We start from the raw sequence: 26,228 nt of genomic DNA, 5'->3' as shown, positions 1-26,228 counted from the left end.
TGCACACCTTCCACTTTGTCATCTTCGCCTGCACTCCGGACACGCCGTGGCGTGCCGTTTTGCCTTCCGGCGGAGGTGGAGGTCCCCAATGGAGGGCTCTCTGTGCGGGAGTCCTCCCTTGTTCTATTGAGGACTTGGCCTGGAGTGTGTTGCACGGAGCAGTCCCGTGCAATATATTCTTAAATAGGTTCACGGATACCCAGACCGCCTGTTTGTTCTGTGGTCTGGAGGAGTCCGTGTTCCATGTATATGTTCAATGTGTGAGGTTGCAGCCCCTCTTCCATTATTTGAAGGGGCTGCTCCTTGATTTTTGGTTGCACTTCAGTCCCACGCTCTTGATCTACAGTCACCCGGTGCGGAGGGGAGCGGGCAGGCTGGAGGACCTCATCGTGGGTCTGCTCCTGGGCCTGGCAAAAAAAGCCATTAATTGGTCCAGGCAGCGGGCGGTCGAGGGGGTCATCCAGCTAGATTGCCTCCCTCGCATCCGTGGCCATGTTCGCGCCCAGGTGGCCCTGCAGATGGAGCACGCGGTGTCCGCCGGCGCGCTCGAGCACTTTCATGACCGGTGGGTGCGGCGGGGACTGGAGTGCATAATTAGTTTAAACGACCAAATTTTAATTTGATTTGTTAAACTTTATTTAAAGATTTATTAGAGTTTTAGTTACAGTTTATTTGTTTAATTTATTTTGGTCTTACAAAAAGAGGGCCAAAAACAAGTGAAGGTGCCATCTAGAGGCTAGAGAAGGAACTGACTGGCACCGTCACACTATCAAATCATCCCTCAACCTCCTTTACTCTACTGAAACAAATCTGTTATTGTAGCTAAGATCTCCCATCCCCAGAACCATTCTGGTAAATCTACTCCGCACTTTCTCAGGTGTCTTCACATCCTTCTAAAGTATGGTGACCAGAACTGCATACAATACTCCAGTTGTGACCTAACCAGTCCTTTACAATGGTTCAACATAACTTCACTACTTTTACACTCATTACATCTATTTAGTAAGCCAACGATCCCATATGCTTTGCTAACCACTCTCTCAATATGTCCTGCCAACTTCAGGGACCTATTCACATTAACTCCCAGGTCCCTCTGTCCCCATACACTCTTTATAACATTGCCATTAAGTGTATATTGCCTCTCCCTGCTCTGTCTGCCTAAATGGATCATCTCACACTTTTCTGTATTAAATTCCTTCGGCCTCTTGTCTGCCCATTCTGCTAGACTTTCTATGTCCTGTTGCATTCGATAGGTATCATCCTCACTGCATTTCACACCCCCAAGTTTGGTGTCATTGGGAAATGTAGAAATTTTACTCTGTATTACGATATCCAGGTCATTTATATATATCAAAAAAAGCAGTGGCACAGCAATGAAACTTGGGAAACAGCCAAGGAGTGCTTGCTGTTTACACACTTAGGGATTTCTGTCCTGTATTCATACCATGCTTTACGTGAGATGGTGTGCTTCGTTCTGTAGTTTCATAGGAGCTGTACGCTGATTTAGACACATGCTGTATCTCAGTTCACACTGCTTGATTAATGTCTGTACATTGAGATTTATATTGCACCTAACCCTGTCTACGCGGCCTGTGAGTTTTTGATGGGGCAGTGTTGAAGGTGCTTTAATCTGTTTCTAAACCGTGTTGTACCGACGCTGACAATGGGGGACAGAGCTTTAAATGTTATGCCCGTGATTTCACCTCTATTATCTGGATCTCGAGGGAGGACGCGGGGATGATGCTGCGCTGTGTGCCCGTGTCGCATAGGAAATGGCATCCGGAGGCGCTGTCCGTAATGTACAGCAGTGCTCTTGCTTGCCCCATGGCTATCGTGTAGGCCGGTGTGTGGGCGGTTGGAAACGGGCAGGGATGGCTGCAGCGGCATGCCCGTGCGCCGAACCGGATATGGAAGTAGCAGTAGCCCTTGATCGGAGGGCTTGGGGGAAGTGGGGGCCTGGGGGGCCTCGTGGCCGAGCTGCGTGGCTGCGCGATAGACGGTGGAGCACGCACCGACGCTGCGGAGGCCAGGTCGGGGGAGATGGCATGTTTGGAGCAGGCGGACAGGAGCTTATCGGCTTCGTCGGCCAGGGCCTCGAGCTCCGTGAGGCTGGACGCCATGATCGCCGGGCGGATGCTGGGAGGTTGTTGGTGGATAAAGAGCATGCGGAAGAGGGAACCGGGCGGTTTCTCATCGGTCAGAGCAAGCATGTGTGAGAGCAAGTCTGACGGCGTGGAGTCACCGAGGCCTGGGATGTCGAGGAGGTGGCAGTTGCGCAAGAATTGTGAGGCTGTGAATTTTATAATGAGCGCAGCTTTGAGATGTGCGTACTTGCCTTCCTCCGGAGGGTTTTGTAGTGTTGTCCAGACTTTCGTGATTGTGGAGCTGCCCAGGGAGGCGAGAAGGTAGTCACACATCGTTGCGTCAGCGGTGAGGCCGCGGAGTCGGAATTGCGATTCGGCTTGAAGGAACCAGGTGGTGGCCAGGTTCTCCCAGAACTCCAGCAGCTTCACAGAAACTGCGTTTGTGTCAGCCATGGTTATGCTTTGGAGTCGTCCTGAGCGTCGGGGTCGCCAATGTAGGAGTCTACGTACTCCTAGCAAAAAATACTGAACTCGGAGAGGTTCAACAGAAAAGGTTTAATTGCTGAGGCTGCATGCTGAACACAAAATGGAGTCAGAGACTACACAAAGTACGACTGCCTTTCATCAGTGCACAGCTTCGACTGCTCCTCCCCCGCTCTGGGCTTAACTATGTTGCAGATTGAGTTTCTTAAAGGTGTGATCCTTTTTAAAGGCATGACGCCTGATTTATAGTCTACGGGCCGGAAAGCGGACTGTGTCCTTTCTGTGATCGGTACGCCACACAGCTCCCCCCAGATTCCACTAGTAGGGAGTGTACGAACCAGCGTGCTGGCTTGATTGCACGGCCGGAACGGATCTTGGCAGTTGGTGTCGGCAGCGGGGTGGTCGGACGCATCGGGCTCTTAGGCGGTCTGGCCCGTGGTGGGCCTTGGACCACTTGAACGGGTTCGTCAGGCTCTAGGTGCGCCAGCTTGACCCGGTCGACCGACACCTTGTCAGTTCTGCCTCCCACTTCGAGGATGAAGAACTTGTTCCCCGTCTGGAGTACCTTGAAGGGTCCATCGTATGGGGCCGTAGAGGTCATTGGTGGGTGCCATGGTGCACAAAAACAAATTTGACCATGTGCAGGCTAGGTGGTATGCGGGCTGCTGGTTCGCCGTGCCGTGTGGTGGGTACCGGAGCGAACTGTTGTGCTCGGTTGGCGAAAGCTCAGCGTTGCTGGTCAGCCGACCAGGGGGTCATGGTGGTGGGCAGGAACTCTCGGGGTATGCGCAGCGGCCGGCCGTATACGTGTTCCGCTGCCGAGGCTTGCAGGTTTTCCTTTACCGCGGAGCGTAGGCCATACAGCACCCATGGGAGGCGGTCGAGCCAAGCCTCGTCCTCGAGGCTGGCGCGGAGGGACGCCTTCATGGACCTGTGGAATTGCTCGCACAGTCCGTCGGCTTGGGGGTGGTAAGCCATGGTGCGGTGAACGGCCAACCCGAGGATTCGGGCGACGGTGGCCCACAGATCAGAGGTGAACAGCGGGCCTCTATCCGACATCATGTCAGAGGGGAAGCCGAACCGAGCGACCCAGGTACCGATGAACGCCCTCGCGATGTCGGCGGTGGTGGTGGACGTCAGTGGAATGGCCTCAGGCCAGCGGGTGGTACGGTCCACGAATGTCAGCAGGTGCGTGTCACCTTGTGATGGCGGCAGGGGGCCGACGAGGTCAATGTGGACGTAGTCAAACCTTCTTTCTGGCACGGTGAACTCCTCGAGTGGGGCTTTGACGTGCTGGTGCATTTTGGCACGCTGGCAAGCTATGCAGGATCTGGACCAGATGCACACATCTTTGCGCAGGCCGCGCCAGACTAATCGGTTGGCCACCAGTCTAATGGACGCGCGGGTGCCGGGGTGTGAGAGGCCATGGACGATGTCGACCACCTGTTTTCGCCAGGACGCCGGGTCTATGGGGCGGGGGTGCACCAAGGAGGTGTTGCATTTGACTGTGACGGCGGACGGGCCGCAGGCGACGTCGGTCAGTCGCAGCCCTGGGATGGTTGTGGGCATGGAGAGCAGATCGGGGTAGGTGCGTTGCTCCGCTGCCAGTTGAGCATAGTCCACTGCCAGGTGGGCACCGTGGACGGCAGGGCGGGATATGCAGTCGGCCACCACGTTGTCTCGACCAGAGATGTGCCGGATATCCGTGGTGAATTCGGACACCGCGGCGAGCTGGCGTTGTTGCCTCGCTGACTACGGGTCCACAAAGTTCGCCATCGCAAATCTCAGGGGTTTGTGGTCGACAAACGCGGTGAAGGGGCAGCCCTCCAGAAGAAATCTAAAATGGCGGACTGCCAGGTACATAGCGAGGAGCTCGCGGTCAAAGGCGCTTTATTTGGCCTCCGGGGGGCGCATTTGGTGGCTGATAAATGCCAGCGGTTGCCAGGCCCCGTCGACCCGCTGTTCATACACAGCGCCAACCGCGTGGTCGGAGGCATCCGTGGTGAGCGCCACCCTGGCGTTGGGCTGTGGGTGAGTGAGCATGGTGGCGTCAGCGAGCGCCTTTTTGGTCGAGTCGAAGTGGTCAACATATCCGCCGACCACTCGATCGCCATTCTGTCTTTCTTACCCCGGAGGGCTTCTTATAGGGGCCGCATGAGGGAGGCCGCTCCGGGAATGAAGCGGTTGTAAAAGTTGATCATCCACAAGAACTCCTGGAGGCCTTTGATGGTGGTAGGCCGGGGGAACTGCTGGACGGCTTGCACCTTGGCAGGCAGGGGAATGGCTCCGTCCTGCGTGATGTGGTGGCCGAGGGATTCGATACTGCTGAGGCCGAATTGGCACTTGGCTGGGCTGATGATGAGCCCGTGCTCACTGAGCCACTGGAACAGGGTGCAGAGGTGCTCGATGTGTTCCTGCTTGGAGGAATTAGCTACCAGGTTATCGTCCAGGTAGACAAAGAGGAACTTCAGGTCCTGGAGGACCGAGTCCCTGAGCCGCTGGAAGGCCTGGGCCGCGTTTTTGAGTCCGAAGGGTATTCAGAGGAACTCGAATAGCCCAAAAAGGGTGATTATGCCTGTCTTGGGTACGTCCGTGGGGTGGACTGGCAACTGATGGTAACCGCGCACCAGGTCGACTTTGGAGAAGACTGAGCTGCTGGACAGTCTAGCCAAGAAGTCGTGAATGTGCGGTATGGGGTACAGATCCGCCATGGTGGCATCGTTTAGGCGCCGGTAGTCCCCGCAGAGGCGCCATCCCCCGTCGGGTTTGTTGACGATGTGGAGTGGGGAGGCCCAGGGGCAGTTGGAGCGGCGGATGATGCCGAGCTGTTCCATTGTGGTGAACACGGCCCGCACGATCTCCAGCTTGGCCGGGTCCAGCCTGCGGGCGTGGGCATACACCGGTGGGCCTGTGGTGGGGATGAAGTGTTCTACCCCTTGCATAGCAACCTTCACGGAGAAGGTCGGGTTGGTGAAGGCTGGGAACTCAGCCAGGAGTGCTGAGCAGTCGTCCGTTGAGCGGGCGCGGCACTGCCACGCTTTTTGGTGGGTTGGGTGGGGCCATGGCACTCGGGATAGGTGACATGGTGTTCATGTCCACGAGCCGGCATCGAGGCACGTCGACCAACAGGCCTTGGGCGCACAGGAAATCCGCACCGAGGAGTGGGGAGAGCACCTTGGTGGTGATAAACTCCCAATGGTAGCGGCGGCCTGCGAGATCAAAGGTGACGGTACGGGTGCCGTACGTACGAATGTCGGTGCCATTGGTGGCAGCCGGCGCAGGGCCGCGGCCACCTCGCTGGATCTAGAGGGTGGATGCGGGGATGATGCTTTGCTGCGTGCCCGTGTCGCATAGGAAACGGCGTCCAGAGATGCTGTCCATAACATACAGCAGCGCGCTTGCTTGCCCCACGGCCATCGTGTAGTCTGGTGTGGGGGTGGTTGGAAACGTGCAGGGATGGCTGCAGCGGCGCGCCGGTGCGCCGAACCGGGTATGGAAGTAGCAGTAGCCTTTGGTCGGAGGGCTTGGGGGACGTGGGGGCCTGGGGGGCCTCGTGGCCGAGATGTATGGCCACGCGATAGAGGGTGGAGTGCGCGCCGATGCTGCGGATGCCTGGTCGGGGGTGACTGCATGTTTGGAGCTGGCGGACAGGAACTTATTGGCTTCATTGGCCAGGACGTCGAGGTCCGTGAGGCTGGACGCCACGATCGCCGGGCGGATGCTGGGAGGTAGTTGGCGGATAAAGAGCGTGTGGAAGAGCGAGCTGGGCGGCTTCTCATCGGTTAGAGCAAGCATGTGTGAGAGCAAGTCTGACGGCGTGGAGTCACCGAGGCCCGGGAGGTCGAGGAGGTGACAGTTGCGCATGAATTGGGAGGCTATGAATTTTTTAATGACCGCGGCCTTGAGATGTGCGTACTTGCCTTCCTCCAGAGAGTTTTGTAGTTTTGTCCATACTTTCATGATTGTGGATCTGCCCAAGGAGGCAAGGAGGTAGTCATACATCGTTGCGTCGGAGGTGATGCCGCAGAGTCGGAATTGCGATTCGGCTTGAAGGAACCAGGTGGTGGCCAGGTTCTCCCAGAACTCCGGCAGCTTCACAGAAACTGCGTTTGTGTCAGCCATGGTTATGCTTTGGAGTCATCCTGAGCGTCGGGGTCACCAATGTAGGAGTCTACATACTCCTAGCAAAAAATACTGAACTTGGAGAGGTTCAACAGAAAAGGTTTAATTGTTGAGAATGCATGCTGAACACAAAATGGAGTCAGAGACTACACAAAATACGACTGCCTTTCATCAGTGCACAGCTTCGACTGCTCCTCCCCCGCTCTGGGCTTAGCTATGTTGCAGATCGAGTTTCTTAAAGGTGTGATCCTTCTTAAAGGCATGACGCCTGATTTATAGTCTACGGACCGGAAAGCGGATTGTGTCCTTTCGGCGATCGGTACGCCACAGTATATATATTATTCCTGATTGTATTTACTTCTTTTCACTCTCCCGGGCTTTCATTTCCTCTCGGTGGCCCGGATTTCTGGGGCATCGGCTTCACTACTTCCTGGTGGATTGCCCTCATTGAACATGGCCGCACAGTCAGGAAGAGACTTCATCAAAAATAGACACTCCCAGGCTGCACCCCTTTCAAAGTGGATGTGTGAGTGTGAATATGAGTTTCTGCAAATTGCAGAGTCTGTGTGAGTGTGTCTGTATGTGAGTGGATATCTGTGCTTCTGCAAATTGCTGAGACTGTGTGTCATGTTACTGTAAATTTAAATTCAATGTGGGTGGGAGGGAAACTGTGAGTGAGAGAGTCAGACAGTCAGTGAGAGAGAGATATGAAATCAAAAGGCAAGTTGCAGAATAGAAAGCCTGTTTCTGTAGGCCGCAAAGTGAAAAGATAACATAATGAAAAGTGTCTTTGGTTTTAATCTTCCAACACGGCAATCATCTCTCTGCAGGCTGGCCAGGGTGACTGTGTGCGACAGTGAGTGCAAAAGCTGGTGTTTGTGTGAGATGTGGTCTGCTGTCTCATTACCTGCTGTTGTTGTATTAAATCCTCTTGATTTCATTCTGGCCTGGTCCACATGTAATGCAGCTGTGTGTCACTTTATTGCACTTTATTTAATTTCACTTCACTTCAAGACAGTCAGTGAGATACTGAAAAATGTCTTTGTGGACTGGCTGACAGTAGAAGCTGCTCTGGGATCTTTGCATTATTTTTATTCCACTCCACTCAAATCAAGACAAGGCTGGCAGGCAGTGAGAGAGACGCATGAAATCATGAAAACATGCACTATAGCAATAAACACAGAAAATGCTCGAAATACTCAGCAGGTCAGGCAGCATCTGTGGAGAGAGAAACAGAGTTAACGTTTCAGCTGGATGATCATTCATCCGAACCTTGCCAGAATCTGACGAAAGGTCATCGTGCTGAAACATTGACCACGATTTTCTCCCAGCCGTCTGGTGGGTTTTCAGGCGGGCGGGGGCCAAAATCGCAGAAACTGGAGGTCGCGACACCCCCCCGCCCAATTCGCCGCCCCGCCCGACTTTCGCCCCCGTATTTCAGCGTGACCCGAATCAGTTCCGCCCACCACAGACGGGAATGGCCGGCGGGAGCCTAATGATCAATTATCGGCATGTTTAGTCCTATTTTGAAGGGCCCTTGCAATTTTCAGCCTTTCCCCACGTAAAACACGCCTGGTGGGGACACCGCTGATGAAACCTGGCGTGAACAGAGTTGGCTTGCTTGCTTTCAGCTGCAGGTCAATCAGGTTTGAAGAGATTTAACCAGACAGCATTTGCGGGCTGCAGGACCTTGTTGCTGAAGGCTTGGGGCAACTTGTTGAAGGCTTAGGCACAGTTGTGGAAGGTTGGAGCGTCACACACTTCTCCAGTGTGAGCTCCTGGGAAGCCCCTCTCACCACCCTATCTCAGCGCCTCCTCAACGGAGGCATCTGCCAGAAGCATGGGAGGCCTTTTGTTCCTTCCCTTCCTGGCATTAGAGGATCTCCAACATCAGAGGAGGCTGGAGCTACTCCAGCAACAGCAGCAGCAGCAGCAGAGGCAGGCTGCGGCTCAGCCACCTGGGGCAGCACAGGCCAGCAGGGGCCAGCGCATGGAAGGCCGTCGACGCAGGAGATACCCTCCAACAGGATCTACAGACACAGGGTCAGCTACCTCAATATGATTGAGCAGCAGTGCCATTGGTTGCTCTGACTTTCGCGAGAGGTTGTGACTGACATCAGCGCAATGCTGCAGCAAGACCTGGAGCCCAGAGCACCAGATCCAAACTACTTACCAGTGGCCATCAAAGTCACCACCGCACTCAACTTTTATGCCTCAGGCTCCTTCCAGAGATCAGCAGCAGACATAAGCGGCATCTCCCAGGTGGCCACACACACTTGCAACACTCAGGTAACCGATGCCTTCTTTGCCCTCGCGCTCAATCACATCCATTTTACCAGGGATCACGCAAGTGTGAGCGCGCGAGCGCTTGGATTAGCTTCGCTGGCAGACTTTCCAAGGATGCAGGGCATCATTGACTGCACACATGTGGCCCTTAGGTCACCCCACCGCAATCCAGGAGTTTTTGTCAACCGCAAGGGCTTCCACTCCCTTAATGTTCAGCTGGTGTGTGACCATAAGAAGGTGATTCTGCATGTTTGTGCCAGGTGCGCTGGCAGCTGCCATGACTCCTTCATACTGCGCCAGCCTACTGTGCCTCCGCTATTCAGTCCGCCAAGCGAACTTCAAGGATGGCTACTTGGAGACAAGGGATATCCCCTGTGCTCTTGGCTAATGATGCCGTTGAGGAGACCAGCCAGCGAAGTTGAGGAGCGCTACAACTCCAGCCACATACCACCAAATGCATTATCGAGCAAACCATCGGATTGCTGAAGATGCACTTCAGAGGCCTTGATAGATCAGGTGGAGCCCTACAGTACTCATCAGCCAGGGTCTCCAAAATCGTCGTGGTATGCTGTGTGCTTCACAACATGGCACAGCTTCGTGGCTTGCCGATTCCGCAGGACCAAGAGGCTCCTCACAGAGCCACCTCGGATGAGGGTGATGCTGAGGAGAAGGAGGAGTAGGAGGAGGAGGAGGAGGATGGAAACGAGCATCCTGCAGAGGCCCGCCAACCAGCGGCACCAGTGCACGAGTACATTGCTGAGTGGAATGCATGGAACGCACTCATCCTGGGCAGATTTGCGTAGCCTGGTACATTAAACACTGCAGCCTCACTGCTTCTTAACTGACCATGGACAGTGGTCGATGCCTGCACATTCCTACCTATTTGACCAGCTTGCTGACATCTGCAAGTTATCCTAAGGCTATATGTGATATCACCATTCGCCAAATGGTAGACACCATAACTGCAGCAGTTGCCACCAGATATTTTATGTACAGTAAAATGATGGCATTAAAACTATTTACAAGACTTTTCACCCAACTGACTACCCTTGTGATTAGTGGTGCTTTATTTTTCTCTTACGCATGCTCCTACGTAGTGATACTCCTGTGGCTACAGCAGATGTGAAGGCCCCTTGCTCACTTTCCTGCTGCGCCTGTCTTGGCACATTTGGTGGGCGTACTCTGGGGTGGCGAGCCTGTGAGGGATCGCCAGCAGTCTGCTGCTCCTGCGGCTGTGCAGGGCTTGAGAGCCCTATCTCACTGGGGTGTGGACTCCGGCGGGCCTCTGACCAAGGGCTCTGAAGTGGCATGGAAGTGTGAGCGCGTGGAGAGGAGCCCCCACTTCCTTGAGGTGTGCCAACAACCTCCCTCTCATGGGTCAACTCCCCCTCAGCGCCTGCAAGTGGCTGCAGAGCACCTTGCTGCACATCAGGGGGGCCATGGGGACCCGTCTCAGCACTGGAAGTCCTGCAAGGAGATGCCCATCGCTCCTCAAGAGGTGCCATTCAATTCAGAGCACTCACCATGTTTTCGACACCCTGGCGACTAAGCTCCTCCATGGCCGCAGCCCTCCTCTCCTCAGCTGCAGCCCTACTCTCCTCGGCTGCAGCCCTCCTCTCTTCGGCTGCAGCCAGCATTGCCACGGTGGTAGCCATGTTTTCCGTGGTGATGCTTTGATGCGCCAATGACTCCAATAAGGCTCTGCTCATGCTCGCCATGGACTGCTCCATTCGCACCACACTTGCAGTGACCCTGGAGCCAAAACCTCCCAGAAACTACTACATCTGTGCATGGAGATCCATCACCTCCTCTCTTGCAGATGGACCCAGAGGCACAGGGTCGACATGCAGCTGAGCTGAGCTGACAGAGACCTGCACCCTCTGACGAGGAATCTCCACTGCTGTCCCTGTCTCCTCAATCTGCTGATGGTCACTTGTAAGCTGTGATACACCAGGTGACAACTCTACTCTATGTCCCGATGGTCCCACCGAGGTGTGAGTGTCTGCGCTGGTGCTGGGTGCACTGGTGATGCTGCGCCCTCAGAGGCTGGAGCTTCCTCTGAGGAGTCTGGCTGCAAAGCCTCTTCCTCCTCGGCAGTGGCGACGGGGGCTCCGGATCGTCCTGTGGGCGAGTAAAGGAAAGAGTTACAGATGTGATGCCAAGGCTACTTGCACATTGGATTTGGCATATGCTCATAAGTCCAAATGATGTGGCTTCAGAATCATATCAGCAACTCATGCTATGTCAATAAGAAAGATGGGGAACTATTCGGTCACCAGCTTGCGGGCTTGCTCCTGTCTCTCCTGCACCAGCATCCACAGGCACATCAGCCCCAGCAATCTCGAACGCACCTTCCTCCCAGGGGCTCAGGTGGGCGACTGAGGGTGGCCCTCCTCCAGTCCTCGCATGCTCTCATCTATTGTGAGCTCTCTTTTCCTGCAATGAGAGAGACAAGTGGAGTTTGAGTGAGAGTGCAGGTGTGAGTGTAGAGATTGCATAGCATAGATGCTTAGAAGGAGACAAAGATGGTGTGAGGCTGCAAGACCAAGGTGTGAGGGTGCCGGTCAGTTCCTTCAGTAACCCCTAGATGGCACCTTCACTGGTTGGTTTCCAGTTCTTAATTGACAAGTTTCTCCTGTGTTAATTATTTAACTGCCTTTTATCTGGTTTATTGGTTTCACCTGTTTTTGCAGTTATTTAAGTTCTGTGGTTTCTTCCCTCTAGGCTCAGTCCTGACAAGGGAGTTAGTCTTGACAAGGTGCTCTGTCTTGACAAGGTGCTCTGTCTTGACTAGGTGCTCAGTCTCGACAAGGTGCTCAGTCTCGACAAGCCTGTTGCCCTGTGGTAGCTTGCCTTGACAAGCCGGTTGCCTTAGTGGTTGCTTGTCATGAGCTCCTATGTCTATAACTGTTTATCTGTGTTATGTTTTGCTTGTATTTAAGTTCTGTGGTTTTTCCCTTTGTTCTCGGTCTTTACAAGTTGCTCAGTCTTGATAAGGTGCTCAGTTTGAACAAGCCGGTTGCCCTGTGGTAGCTTGCCTCGAGCTCAGTCTTGACAAGCCGTTTTTTTTTTTTTTTCATTGATGGAATGCGGACGTCGCTGGCTAGGCCTGCATTTAGTGCCCATCCCTAGTTGCCCTTGATAAGATTGTGGTGAGCCGCCTTCTTGAACCGCTGCAGTCCATATGGTGTAGGTACACACACAATGCTGTTAGGAAGGGAGTTCCAGGATTTTGGCCCAGTGATAGTGAAGTAACGGTGATACAGGTCCAAGTCAGGATGGTGTGTGGCTTGGAGGGGAACTTGTAGCTGTTGATGTTCCCATGCCTCTGCTGCCCTTGTCCTTCTAAGTGGTAGAGGACGCGGGTTTGGAAGCTGCTCTTTAAGGAGCTTTGGCGAGTTGCTGCAGTGCATCTTGTAGATGGTACACACTGCAGCCACAGTGTGCCAGTGGTGGAGGGAGTGAATGTTGAAGGTGGTGGATGGAGTGCCAATCAAGTGGGCTGCTTTATCCTGAATGGTGTCGAGCTTCTTGAGTGTTGTTGGAATTGCACTCATTCAGGCATGTGGAGAGTATTCCATGACACTCCTGACTTGTGCCTTGTAGATGGTGGAAAGGCTTTGGGGAGTCAAGAGTTGAGACACTCGCCGCAGAATTCCCAGCCTCTGGCCTGCTCTTGTAGCCACAGTATTTATATGGCTGGTCCAGTTCAGTTCCTGATCAATGGTAACCCCCAGGATGTTGATAGTGGGGGATTCAGCGATGGTAATGCCATTGAATGTCAAGGGTAGATAGTTAGATTCGCGCTTGTTGGAGATGGTCATTCCCTGGCACTTGTGTGGTGCGAATGTTACTTGCCACTTGTCAGCCCAAGTCTGAATGTTATCCAGGTCTTGCTGCATATGGACACGGACTGCGACAGTATCTGACGCGTCTCGAATGGTGCTGAACAGTGTGCAATCATCAGCGAACATCCCCACTTCTGACCTTAGGATGGAGGGAAGGTCATTGATGAAACAGCTGAAGATGGTTGGGCCTAGGACGCTGCCCTGAGGAACTCCTGCAGTGATGTCATGTGATTAAGATGAATGACCTCCAACAACCACAGCCAGCTTCCTTTTTGATAGGCATGATTCCAACCAATGGAGAGTTTTCCCCTTGATTCCCATTGACTTCAGTTTTGCTAGGGCTCCTTGATGCCACACTCGATCAAATGCTGCCTTCATTACAAGGGCAGTCACTCTCACCTCACCTCTTGAGTTCAGCTCTTTTGTCCATGTTTGGACCAAGGCTGCAATGAGGTCAGGAGCTGAGTGGCCCTGGCGGAACCCAAACTGGGTGTCAGTTAGCAGGTTACTGCTGAGTAAGTGCCGCTTGATAGCACTGTCAACGACACCTTCCATCACTTTGCTGATGATTGAGAGTAGACTGATTGGACGGTAATTGTCCGGGTCGGATTTCTCCTGATTTTTGTAGACAGGACATACTTGGGCAATTTTCCACATTGCCGGGTAGATGCCAGTGTTCTAGCCTCATGGTAGCTTGTCTTGAGTTCCTATCTTGACAAGCCGGTTGCCTTTGTGGTAGCTTGTCTTGAGCTCCTATGTTTGTACTGTTTAACTGTGTGATTCTAGTAAAGTATCTTTATTTAAGACTGCATACCTGCTTCTCGCCTCGTCTGTCTGCACTTCGGTCCAGAACCAGCCTCGCCCGGACAGCACGGCCCCGTGACAGCAACCCTGACGGTAGGACTGAGCCAGTATGGACCCAGCAGCGATGGAGGAATTTCGTTCTATTCTCGCCCGTTAAGGTGCTTTCCTCGCCCTTCCTGCATCCCTTCGGAATATAATCCATTGAGCGTGCTAACTCTGGAAAAAGATGGCTCCATCGCTTACGAAGATTATGATCATATGATCGCCATGACATGTGCCTGCCGCTAGTGGATGAGGAGGATGATTTTGTCTTGAGATTTCTGAACATCTGCAATTCGTGATCAGTCGGAATGGGAAATATAATTGCTTGAAAAGCCAAGAAAATTCGCTATGTGTACTAATACAGACTCTTTCATTTTTTACTTCAAGTTCTAAATGCCCAGGAGGGTGTGTGGCTAGCTACTTTTCTACACGTGTGACTGTGACTTCGGATTTATCACGTTTGAGCCTTTTAAGTCTTTTCCCCCTTTGGGTATCCATACCACTATAATAAAGAAGTGTGGATAATTTAAGCATATGCTCTATTTTTACTTAAATGATTATTCTATGCCTTATGCCTTTATAATGAAACAAGGGCCATTTTATAATTGTCTGTTTCTGGTTATGTGCTTTATGGTTTGTTTTGAGCAATGTTTTGCTGTTTGTTTGCTCTCATGTTGCTGGTTACCCAAATTGCAGGAGGTGTATTGGCCATTTCACCACTGCTCTTGGGCAGCAAGCTTTCTGGGTTCTTTTGTTTTGCTAAATGTGCTCTTGGTAGTTCTGTCTTGAGTAATTGATTTTGTGTTTTGTTTTTAAATGTTTGAAGCTGAGTGTTTTAAGGTAGAGGCAATGACTGTGCTAAATGACGCTTTTTTGGCTGTACAGGCATGGAGTTTTGTACACCAGGACCACGAATACTGCCTAATCAGTCCTTTGGTTCCTGCTTCCAGACTCCCACCCACCCCGCCCATCCGCCCCACATGATTGAAGGTCAGCAAGCCTACACTGTCCGTCGCCTCTTGATTGTCGCTGGGTTAGTAGGAGCGTTCTATACCTGGTCGACTGGGAGGGGTATGGTCCTGAAGAGCGTTCCTGGGTTTCGGCCTGGGACACATTGGATCCTGAACTCATCAGGGATTTTCGCCGTCGCCACCCTAATCGTCCAGGAGGAACTTCAGGAGCCGTTCCTAGGGGAGGGGGTCCTGTGAGGGTGCCGGTCAGTTCCTTCAGTAACCCCTAGATGGCACCTTCACTGGTTGGTTTCCCTTTGTTAATTGACTAGTTTCTCCTGTGTTTATTATTTAACTGCCTTTTATCTGGTTTATTGGTTTCACCTGTTTTTGCTTGTATTTAAGTTCTGTGGTTTCTTCCCTCTGGGCTCAGTCCTGACAAGGGAGTTAGTCTTGACAAGGTGCTCTGTCTTGACTAGGTGCTCAGTCTCGACAAGCCTGTTGCCCTGTGGTAGCTTGCCTTGACAAGCCAGTTGCCTTAGTTGTAGCTTGTCTTGAGCTCCTATGTCTATAACTGTTTATCTGTGTTATGTTTTGCTTGTATTTAAGTTCTGTGGTTTTTCTCTTTGTTCTCGGTCTTGACAAGGTGCTGACAAGTTGCTCAGTCTTGATAAGGTGCTCAGTTTGAATAAGCCGGTTGCCCTGTGATAGCTTGTCTCAAGCTCAGTCTTGACAAGCCGGTTGCCTCATGGTAGCTTGTCTTGGGTTCCTATCTTGACTAGCCATTTGCCTATGTGGTAGCTTGTCTTGCGCACCTATACTTGTACTGTTTACCTGTGTGATTCTAGTAAATTACCTTTATTTAAGACTGCATACCTGCTACTCGCATCGTCTGTCTGCACTTGGGTCCAGAACCAGCCTCGCCTGGACAACACGGCCCCGTGTCTACACGGCCCCGTGACAGCAACCCTGACACAAGGGCCCTCCCTGTGTGTTGACATTTGTGTTCCAAGCATCAGAGTGAGAGGCAGTGTGAGGGCTGCATGGTGGAATAGAGATGTGAATGTGTGCATAGAGACATATGGAATGGGTAAGGGTGCATGGATGTGACTGTGAAGTGGGATGTGGAGGAAGAGATTGCTGAAGCTGAGTGCTGTTGGGGAAAGGCAGTGGGAATCAGGTTGTGGGTGATGGAAACTTCGTTCGTACTTTCCCTGTGCGGTGAAGGTCATGGAAGCGCTTCTTGCACTGCATCCAGGTGCGACAGGTGACTCCCAGAGTGTTGACCTCTGCAGCAACTTCCATCCAGGCAGCCCTGGTCTCTTTGGGAGGCTTCTTCCTCCCTGAGTGAGGATAGAGGACCTCACTATGGGTCCTTACCCCATCCAGCAATGTCTGCAGTGACGTCTCGTTGAATTTGGCGGTAGCTCGGCCTCTGCCGCTGGCAGCAGCTGGTGCAGGCTCCTCTGCAATTCTGCAAGAGTGGTTGAGAAGCCTGCAGAGGTTGAGAAGCTGGCTGGACATTTTAAAAGCACCACGAATGATGACCTCATTCTGTGGGGCTTTCTGGCTGGAAATGGACAATTAACAAGGCTGCCCACATGCTGGAACTTAATTGGCCACTTGAGGGAAAATTGCGTGCAGCTGGCTGACCCATTTTTTTTCGGGTCGGAACCCGACATTCGGGGAACCCGAAAATTATCCGCACGATCCAGAAAATCGGGCCCGTTATCTCTGTTTCTCTCTCTCTCCACAGATGCTGCCTGACCTGCTGAGTATTCCCAGCATTTTCTTTTATTATTTCAGATTTCCCACATCCACAGCCTTTGCTTTTGATGCAGAATAGAAAGCTCGTTTCTGTAGGCCGTGAAATCAAAAGATAAGATACTGAACAGTGTCAGTTTGCTTTTAAACTACCCAACATTGCAGAGCAATGAGAGAATTCAACATTCTTTCATGGCTGACAGTGATTTGTGGCAATTTTGCGTGTGTGTGTGTGTGTGTGTGTGTGTTACTTTCCTGGACTGGACTTTCTCAGGGAATGTTTGTGAAGTGTTTCATGCCATATCCTGCTGTGGGATTTTACCCTCCCCTTCAGATCAACCCAAACAAGACAATAATTTTGTAAAAACAAATTATATATATATTGGGCTCAATTTTAACTCAGCCATCAGGTGGGCTTTGAGGCATTTGAGCGGTTAAAATCACAGAACCTGGGGGTCGGGCCCCCCCGCCTGGTTCCAGATACCTAGCCATTTTATCCCAGGCGTGTCTGCTGGTCCCGAATCAGTCCCGCCTCTTTAGGGCGCTTAAACAGCACTAATTGGCCATTATAATCCCATTTTAACAGGCCTATTTAACCCTTTTCATACGTAAAACACGCCTGGTGCAGATCACGCCTGTGAAACCTGGCATGAGCACAATTGGCTTGCTGACTATTAGCTGCAGGTCAACCATGTCAACCATTAAAGAGGAGATTTGATCAGTCATCATTTGCAGGTGGCAGGACTTTGTTGTTTCAGGCCCGGGGAATATTTTACCAGGCTTAGCCACACCTGTGGAAGGTTGGAGCCTCACACACATCTCCAGTGTGACCTCCTGTGAAACCCTGCTCGCCAGCTTCACTCAGCGTTTCCTCAACAGAGACATATACCAGAAGCATGGGAGCCATTTATTTCCTTCCCTTCTGGGCATTAGATGACCTCGAACACCAACCGTGGCACCAGCAGAACCAGGAAGAACAGCAGCAGCAACAGGAGCACTAGGCTGCTGCTCACCCACCTGAAGCTGAACGGGCCAGCATTTGGAAGTGGCTTGAGAGCACGTTGCTTGCACATCATGGGGACCCATTTCTGCACTGGCAGTCCTACTCAGAAGGACTTCCATGAAGGTCTGTTTTCTCTGTTCAATAGATGCCCATCGCTCCTCAAGAGATGTTATTCTATTATGAACACTCACCATGTTTTCCATACCCTGGCGACTTATCTCCTCCATGCAGGTTGCCATCCTTTCCATGGTGATGCGTTCAAGCGCCAATGACTCCACAACAGCTCTGCTCATGTTTGCTATGGACTCCTCCATTCGCTTCACAATCACAGTGACCCTGGAGACAAAACCTGCCAGAGACTCCAACACCTGTTAAACATAGAAGATAGGAGCAGGAGTAGGCCATTCGGCCCCTCGAGCCTGCTCCGCCATTCAATGATCAGTATCCTATTCCTGCCTTCTCTCCATATCCCTTGATCCCTTTAGCCTTATGAAATATACCCAACTCCTTCTTGAATATATTTAATGAATTGCCCTCTACTTCTACTTTGGCAGAGAATTCCACAGGTTCACCACTCTCTGGGTGAAGAAAGTCCTCCTCATCTCTGTCCTAAATGGCTGACCCCTTATCCTTAGACTGTGACCCCTGGTTCTGGACTCCCCGACCATCGGGAACATCCTTCCAGCATCTAGTCTGTCTAGTCCTGTTAGAATTTCATAAGTTTCGATGAGATCCCCTCTCATTCTTCTAAACTCCAGCGAGTACAAGCCCAATCGACCCAATCTCTCCTCATACGTCATTTCTACCATCCCAGGTATCAGCCTAGTGAATCTTCGCTGCACTCCTTCCATGGCAAGTACATCCTTCCTCACATAAGGCGACAAAAACTGCACACAATGCTCAAAATGTGGCCTCACCAAGGCGCTGTACAACTGCAGCAAGACATCCTTGTTCCTGTACTCAAACCCTCTCGCTACAAAGGCCAACATACCATTTGCCTTCTTAACTGCCTGCTGCACCTGCATGCTTACTTTCAGCGACTGGTGCACAAGGACGCCCAGGTCTCGTTGCACTGCCCCTTCTCCCAATCTATTGCCATTTAGATAATAATCTGCCCTCCTGTTTTTGACGCCAAAGTGGATAACATCTCATTTATCCACGTTATATTGCATCTGCCATGATTCTGCCCAATCACCCAACCTGTCCAAATCATACTGGAGTTTCTCAGCATCGCCCTCACAGCACACACGACCACCCAGCTTTGTGTCATCTGCAAACTTGGAGCTATTACACCTAGTTCACTCGTCCAGATCATTCATATATATTGTTCCTGGAGTTGCAGCCCGCTGATCTTATGGATTGACCCAAAGGCAAAGGGTCAACATTCAGCTGAGCCGAGCTGGCAGAGTCCTGCGCCCTCCGACTAGCTCTCTCCATTGCTGTCCCTGTCTCCACAATCTGCTGATGCTCACCTATGAGCTGTGATATACCAGGTGACATCACTACTCTATGTCCCGAAGGTCCCACCGAGGTGTGAGTGTCTGCGCTGGTGCTGGGAGCGCAGATACCTGCTGATGCTGCGCCCTCAGAGGTTGCAGATTCCTCTGACCAGTCTGGCATCTCAGGCTCTTACTCCTGGCAGTGGGGACGGGGGCTCGCGACGGTCCTGTGAGGGTGTCAAGGAAAAAGTTAGAGACGTGATGCCAAGCTTACATGCACATTGCATTTTGCAGATGATTATCAGTACATATGATGTAGCTTCAGAATCATTACCAGCGACTCATGCAATGCCAATGAGAGAGATGGAAAACTATTCTGTCACCAGCTTGCGGGGATGCATCTGCCTGTCCATCCACAACTTCAGCTTCTCTGTCAGCCCCGACAATCTCAAGGACGTCTTCATCCCAGGGGGTGAGCTGGGTTAATGAGGGCGGGCCTCCTCCTGTCCTGGCTCGCTCTCTCCTGTTGTGAGCTCTCTTTTCCTGCAATGAGGGAGACAAGTGGAGGTTGAGTGAGAATGAAGGAGTGAGTGCAGAGATTGCACAGCATAGATACTTAGAAGGAGACAAAGATGGAGTGAGATTGCAAGACCAAGGGCCCTCCCTGTGTGTTGTCAGTTGTGTTCAAAGCTTCAGAGTGAGAGGGAGTGTGAGGGCTGCATGGTCTAATAGTTTGGTGAATGTGATAATATAGAGAGGGAATGGCTAACGGTGCATGGATGTGAGTGTCAAGTGGGATGTGGAGGAAGAGATTGCTAAAGCTGAGTGCTGGTGAGGAAAGGTAATGGGGATCAGATTGAGGGTGATGGAAACTTTGTACAGTACGTACGTTTCCAGTGCAATCAAGTTCACGGAATCTTTTCCTGCACTGCATCCAGGTGCGCTGTGTGAGCCCCAAGGAGTTAACTTCCCCAGCCTCCTGTAACCACACAGCCTTGGTCTGACTGGGAAGCATCCTCCTCCCTGAAGAAGGGAATGGGACCTCCCTGTGGGCCCTAGCTCCATCCAGCAATACCTGGAGTGAAGCCTCATCAAATTTTGGGGCAGCTCTTGCCCTCCCGCTGGCCGTTGCTCCTGCAGGCTCCTGTGCCATCTTAATGTTGATGGTTGGAAGCCTGCAGAAGAAGCAAGGCTTGCTGTGGACCTTAAAAGCAGCAGAAATGATGACGTCATATTGTGCGACTTTCTGACTGGAAATATTCAATTGTCAAGTGTTCCCACACGTTGGAAATCAATTGGCCCATTGAGTTAAAATTGCATCAATCTCACAGACCCATTTAGATTCATGTGGGAAACACTAAATTCGGGGAACCTGACAGTTCCCCGCACCTGAGTTAAAATTGACCCCATTATATTTTTAAATAATTTTCAGAATAATCCATTTGATATTTTCTGGACTGTTCTGTATTGGGGAATGTGCTCGGTGTGTTTTCAGAGCAATAGCTCCTTTGGGATCCTTCCATTCATTTTATTCCACTTCATGCAAATCACAGACTGACAGACATTTAGTTAACAAAAGTAAAGTATATATATTATTTATTCCTGATTGCATTTATTTTTTTTTCACTCTCCTGGGCTTTCATTTCCTCTCGGGGGCCCGGATTTCTGGGGCCTCGGCTTCACTTCTTCCTGTTGGATTGCCCTCATCAAACATGGCCGCACAGCCAGGAAGATACATCATCAAAAATTGGCATGCCCAGGCTGCACCCCTTTCAAAGTGAATGTGTGTGCGTGATTTTGAGGTTTCTGCTCATTGCAGAGTCTGTGTAAGTGTGTCTGTACGTGCGCGGGTGTCTGTGTTTCAGCGAATTGCAGAGTCTGTGTGCCATGTCTCTGTAAAGCTTAGTTCAATCTGGGTAGGAGGGAGAGTGTGTAAGTGTGCAACAGACAGAGAGACAGTCAGTGAGAGAGAGACAGACATGAAATCAAAGGCAAGATGCAGAATAGAAAGCCTGTTTCTGTAGGCCACATATTGAAAAGTTAAGATACTGAAAAGTGTCATTTTGGTTTTAAATTTCCAACATGGCAGTCATCCCTCTGCAGGCAGGCCAGGGTGTGTGTGTGTGTGAGAGAGTGAGAGCAAAAGCAGGTGTTTGTGTGAGATGTGGTCTGCTGTTTTAATACCTTCTGTTGTTGTAATAAACTCTATTCATTTCACTCTGGCCTGGTCCACATGTAACGCTGCTGTTGTTCACTTTATTGCAGTTTATTTCACTTCACTTCAATCAGATAGTCAGTCAGTGAGATTCTGCAAAATGTCATTGTGGACTGTCTGACAGAAAAAGCTGGCCTGGGACTTTGAATTCTTTTTATTCCACTCCACTCAAATCAAGACAAGTCAGTCAGGCAGTGAGAGAGAAACATGAAATCAAGACAACCTGCAGAATAGAAACAGAAACAGAAAATACTGGAAATACTCAGAAGGTCAGACAGCAACTGTGGAGAGAGAGAAAGAAACAGAGTTAATGTTTTAGGTCGACGACCTTTCATCAGAACCTTTCCAGAATCTGATGAAAAGTCTTCGAGCTGAAACTCTGTTTCTCTCTCTCTCCACAGATGCTGCCTGAACTGCTGAGTATTTCCAGCATGTTCTGTTTTTATTTCAGACTTCCAGCATCCACTCTATTTTGGTCTTGATGCAGAATAGAAAGCCTGTTTCTGTAGGCCGCAAAATGAAATGATCAGATACTGAAAAGTGTCTTTGTTGCTTTAACTCTGCCAAGCACAGCAGGGCAATAAGAGAAATCACCTTTCTTTCATTGCTGACAGTGCTTTGTGGCAATTTTGCAGGCTGGCCTGTGCGTATGTGTGTGTGTGTGTGTGTGAGTGTGGGAGAGAGAGAGAGACAGCAGGCCATGTCTGAGATCAAGTTACCTGCTGTCATAAATCGCAACTTCTACAAGAAGTAACTCAGGAAGTACTACTGAATGGCCAGCTGAGGGTGCCGTCCGAGGAGAATAAACACTAGGGCGTGGGCCCAGCTTGGCCAGAGCCAGTCTGGAAACAGGAAGCTAGTGACTACTAACTAGACCTCCATGTTTTGTTGCAAGTTGATTAAAGCCTTGCTTTATGTACAACCAAGTGCGTAGTGAGAATTTTTTACGTCAATTTAATCGACTTGTTATCATCTCCACACCTTGTGTGATTCGAAGCAACCAGCTGCAACTTGAACTGCAGAAACGAACCGGCAAGAAACTGATCCATCATGGAAAAGCTCCTTAGACCCGCTCATCTCGACCTGGACCCGAATGCACCTGCGGCAGTGAAGGTATGGAAGCATTGGTTTCGTACCTTTAGCAACTTTCTTGGAGAATATGGGGCGGGGGCCTCTAATAAGTTATGAACGTTTCCCCTCATGTGTATGATTATATTGAAGACTGTATAGACTACGACGCTGCTATCGAAATTTTACAGCAGCTATTTGTCAAGTCCCCGAATCAAATCTTTGCTCGACACCTACTGGACACAACTCGGCAGCAGCCTGGGGAATCACGTGATGAATTCCTCCAGAAACTTCGCAGGCTCAGCAAAGATTGTAACCTTAAAGCGGCTAGAGCTGAACAGTATCAAGAGGAACTAATCCGCGATTCCTTTATCAATAGGATTGCGTCCCCTTTTATACGTCAGCGCCTGCTCAAAAATAAAACCCTCAATTTACGGGCTCTTTATGACCAGGCATGTTCCCTGGACGTGGCCAAGATGAATGCAAACACTTATCTCCCACCATGTGCACGGGCGGTGGCTTTCACCCTTAATAAGTTTTTCGATAGGTCTCGGGTGGATGCCCCCGCTGATGATGACTCTACTCTAATGGACGACGACCCTACCCTAGAGGCCTTTGCTGATGACGACCCCACCCTAGCAGCATCCTGGCAATCAGGAAGAAAGTATTTATTTTGTGGAGGTATGTTCCATTGCAGAAAATTTTGCCCGGCTCGTAATGCGATCTGCAATCATTGCAGCAAGAAAGGACACTTTTCCAAGGTATGCCAGCCACGGGCCTCTGCTAACAAGAAAGGCCGCTCCTCTAAAGTATACCGATCGAGAGCTCCTGTTAGCTTCACAGCTGCTATCCATGGAGCTGCTCCTCCCCCAAGAACCACTGCTAAGGCAACAGCTGCCGAAGGAAAAATTACCCCTCCTCCCATCACAGCTGTTTTTCCCCAAAGTTTGTCCCATGCAGCTACGAAGGTTTCAGTGAATGGACACACTCTAAGCATGCTAATCGACTCCTGCAGCTCTGATGGCTTCATTAGTAAGTGGGCTGTCAGCAGGTTAAAACTGTGCATTTATCCCTCAGACAGGGAGATTGAAATGGCTCTGACGACTCTGACCACCAATTCTTCTGGCTTCTGTCTTGTCAACTTCATCCTCAATGGACGCACTTATCTCTCCACCCGGCTCGGAGTACTCAAAAACTTATGTAGCGATGTGCTTCTGGGACGGGACTTCCAGCAGCACAAAAGACTCACTTTTGAGTTTGGAGGGTCGAAGCCAGAGCTTACCATTTCTAAGGTGCCGTTTTGTGCACTCTCGGCGGCCTTACTCAGCGAGCCCTCCCTGTTTGCCAATCTCTCCCCCCGCTGTAAACCCATAGCCACCAAATCGCGGTGCTTTATCCAAGACGACCGAGCATTTATCGAGGCAGAATTATCTCGCCTTTTAGCTGACGGTATTATCGAGCCGTGCTCATCCACCTGGTGGGCTCAAGTCGTCATTGCGAAAAACCCTTTCAAACAACAAAAGAAACGTCTGTGTATTGATTATTCACGCATGCTCAACAACCTTGCCAAATACAAGGTATTTTCAACCTTCGATTTAAAAAGTGCGTACCATCAGGTACTGCTGAAAGACTCTGACAAAAATTATATGGCCTTTGAGGCCAATGGCCGGCTTTATCAGTTTTGTCGCGTTCCATTTGGGGTCACCAATGGGGTGGCCATCTTCCAATGGGCAATGGACGGCCTAGTCCGGCAAGAGAACTTGACGGATACCTTTCCGTATTTAGACAGTATCACTATTGCCGGCCATGATCAAAAGGAGCATGACGCCAATCTTAAGAGATTTTTGATGTTCCCTGTCGTCGCCACTTAACGTTAAACAAATCCAAATCAGTGAAATCGTTGCCATCAATGAACATCCTAGGCTACTGCGTGGGCAACGGTGTTATTAAACCGGACCCAGAGCGATTTCGTCCACTTCAGGAGCTTCCTCCCCCTATAAATCTCAGCTCTCTTCGTCGGCACTTGGTATGTTTGCTTATTACGCAAAGTGGCGACTTCACTTCTCTGATAAAATACAGCCATTGCTTCATGCGAAGTCTTTTCCTTTAGAAGCAACGGCTAGTTCTGCCTTCAACCTCCTCAAACGACAGCTGGAGAAAGCCACGCTTCGCTCCATTGACGAAAACCTTCCTTTTTTGGTCGAATGCGATGCATCAGAGGTGGCGATCTCGGCTTCCTTGAATCAAGGTGGTCGGCCCATGGCATTCCTATCCAGAATCTTACAGGGTAGTGTTGCATCCGCGTATAATAAGACACGGACTGCGGAGAACAGTACAACAGGTGTTTACTCAACGTGGCTCACACTGCAACTGATCTGTACAGATTACTATTCAGTGCTATATACAGGTGTGCTCACTGCCAGTACTGCAGTGTACATGAGCTGTAAAACATAGTTCCCCCCCTTAAAGGTATATACATTACAATTCCTCCCCTTTTAAATTAAAAGTACCATAACACTCATTTAACAATTAAATATCAAACTAATTACAATTAACACTTTTAACATGCAACATTAGCTGAAAATAGTCTATTCATATATTAAGTCTTTGGGGAGGCTTCCTGATCCTTTCTGGATAGCGACTTTCCCGAGTGTCTTGCTCTTGGTGTGGAGGCGATTCTGGCCTCCTGTCGTTGGTTGGTTCATCATCTTCCGATGCTACTGCTTCTGGGGTAGATGCGACCTATACGTTGGGTTCATCAACAGGTACGTATGGGCAGGCATGGGGTTGACTTGTTCCTGTGACTCTAGAATCTGGTCAGCATGGCGTCTCACGATGCTCTCCCCAACGTCCACTGTGTACATTAGTGGGCCCTGCCATGTGCATATCATTCCTGGCTGACATTTTTCTGTTCGGTAATCGCGGGCCAAGACTGGTTGCCCAACATTGAAGCTCCTTGTTGGCTTCTCATGGATGTGCTGCAATTGCTTACTTTCAACATCTCTTCGTACGTTTGGTCTGAGCAAATCCAGGTGAGATCGTAACCTTTGGTTCAAGAACATCATGGCTGGGTCCTGGTTGGTGACTGCATGTGTCGCATTCCGGTAGGCAAACAGGAAATTGTCCACCTTGTGCTGCAGCGGAATGTTGTCATTGTACATAGCCTTTATTGCCTTCTTAAAAGTTTGTACGAACATCTCAGCCAATCCATTTGTGGCTGGATGATACGGGGCGGATGTGTAATGCATTACCCCATTTTTTTTCAAGAACCTCCGGAAATCTTCGAACACAAACTGTGGTCCGTTGTCGGAGCATATCTGTTCTGGCAAGCCATTCCTGGCAAAAATGGTGCATAGGAATTCAATAGTTTTCTCCGTGGTCGTTGAGGACATTTTGATGACCTCAGGCCATTTTGAGTGTGCATCCACGGCTATTAAAAACATTGAGTCCATGAATGGATCAGCAAAATCAATAAGCACCCGTTGCCATGGAGATGAGAGCCACTCCCATGGGTGTAGAGGGGCCTGTGGTGGTGCATTTTGGACTTTCTGGCATCCGGAGCAGCTCTTAGTTAGGTCATCGATTTGTTTATCGATTTCCGGCCACCACACATAAGCCCTGGCTAGGCTTTTCATGTTTGCCCCTCCCAGATGACCTTCATGAAGCTCATTGAGCAGTCTATCCCTTAACTTGGGTAGAATTACCACTCGAGATCCACAGATCAAGGTCCCCCGGCACACTGACAGCTGTTCTCTCCTTGTCGAGAATGCTGGAAACAGTGAGTCGCCATGTGCTGGTCATCCCATCACCGTCAAATCATATACCCGAGACAATGTCGGGTCATTTCGGGTTTCCTTTTCGATACAAGTGTTAGTTACCGGTAGGTATTCAACTATAGTCGAATGGAATATTTCGACAGGATCCACTGCTGGTGCTTCCTCCGCAGTAGGCAGTGGCAGGCGTTATAGCCCATCAGCATTTCCATGATGTTTCGTGCCCTTATATTCAATCTCATAGTGGTGCGCCCCTAGAGAAAGTGACCATCTTTGTAGTCGTTGCGCAGTCATCACCGGAACGCCCTTCCTTGGATTAAAAATGGAGACAAGAGGCTGGTGATCAG

Source organism: Somniosus microcephalus, unplaced genomic scaffold (genome assembly GCF_052327205.1).
Source record: "Somniosus microcephalus isolate GS21.2 unplaced genomic scaffold, FLI_Smic_1.0 unresolved_chr2, whole genome shotgun sequence".
In the NCBI taxonomy this organism is placed as follows: domain Eukaryota; kingdom Metazoa; phylum Chordata; class Chondrichthyes; order Squaliformes; family Somniosidae; genus Somniosus; species Somniosus microcephalus.
Note: the sequence above shows the minus strand (reverse complement) of the source record.